This window comes from Manis pentadactyla, chromosome 5 (genome assembly GCF_030020395.1).
Source record: "Manis pentadactyla isolate mManPen7 chromosome 5, mManPen7.hap1, whole genome shotgun sequence".
NCBI lineage: Eukaryota > Metazoa > Chordata > Mammalia > Pholidota > Manidae > Manis > Manis pentadactyla.
The window spans coordinates 11608751-11610255 of NC_080023.1; positions in this window are offsets into that span (position 1 = coordinate 11608751).

Below are 1505 nucleotides of genomic sequence, written 5' to 3' on the forward strand. Positions count from 1 at the left end.
TTCCCTGTTTCCCTTTATCTCCAGCAGGGCACATTGCATGCTTGTTGATAGCTTCTGATACATGTAGACTATATAAATGTATATATAGATACTTGGCATACAAAGATTTATGTATACAAATGTTCACTTAATGGTTATGCTGGGGGGGGGAATCCAAAATGTCCAATAACAGGGAACTGTTTACATATGGCTGGGTGTATCTGTAGGATGGAATACAGTAAAACTATATAACTATTCAACTAGTAAAAGTCATGTTTACCGTTGCAAATGACAGTCAGCTGGTGAGTGGATGAACTGTAGTGCATCTAGGCCACTGGAACATCTGCTCCACTGAACAGTTCTCACTGGTAAAAAGTAACCAGCTACTGAAGTCTGCAGGGACATGGGTGATACTCAGAGGCATGGTGCTTAGTGGGAGAAGCCAGACCAAAAGGCTATATTCTGTTTTATATTACTTATATGACATTCTGGAAAAAGCAAAACTCCAGGGATGGGGAACAGACCAGTGGTTGCCAGTTGAGCACTCCGGGGAGGCATAATCAGAGAGGGACCCTGGGAGGGAATTATTGGGGGAGTGACAAATCTGTTCTGAATCCCGTTTGAGGTGATGGGAACACGAATCTCTGTACTTGCTAACACTCATAGACCTCTGCACCAAGACAAATTTCACCGTAGGAAACAGAGATGTTTTCAAAGAGCGTTTACTCACATAGGAAGAAGCCACAGGTGGTCTTGTCAGTGATTCCTGTTTTTGGCTTTTGACTTTTTATGTTTTCCAAAGTTTCTCTCATGCATAGGCACTGCTTTTATAGTCAGAAAAGGAGAAATACACACACACATATCATGTTTGTGTGGTAATTTGACCCCACGTGAAACTTTCCAGAAGAGAAAACAAAACCAGAAGCTTGTCACAGACACTTCCCTGTTCTCCCTACTCCTTGTCTTACCTACAGCGAGTTGGGCGGTGAGAACGCGCTGCATGCGGTATCGCAGCGGCCAGAGGCGGCAGCCGGCGGCTCTCACTTCCCCTGGGGTCCCGGTCTGGAGGGTAGGGGGGTGCAGGGTGGTGGGGAGCACGAGTCCATCCCCGGCAGAGCCTCCCCAGCCGTGCTGCTCAGAGTGCGGAGCTTCCCCCTTGCCCCAAAGCCCCTCATCTGCAGGCCAGGCCCTCCCGACAGTCCTCCCTACAGTCAATCATTTGTGGACACTGGGTCAAGATACTCACTGTAACGCTGGGACAGGGCGCAGCTTGGTCATCGCGAATAACACGCATCAGCACCTCAACTTTGTGAATATCTAGAGCTCATCTCAGACACTGCCCTGGGCAGGCCTCGGTCTCTCACCGGGTATGATGCCAAGGCCTCCGAGCAAGCTCCCTGTGCCCCCATCTCCCTCTTAGCTTCTCCTCTCCTCCCACCATTGCCCCTCCCTGGTGGCATCTACAAGCTTGCAGGCGGCCCCACGGTGCTCCCGGCAGGAGAGACCAGCTCCCCAACCATGTCCTC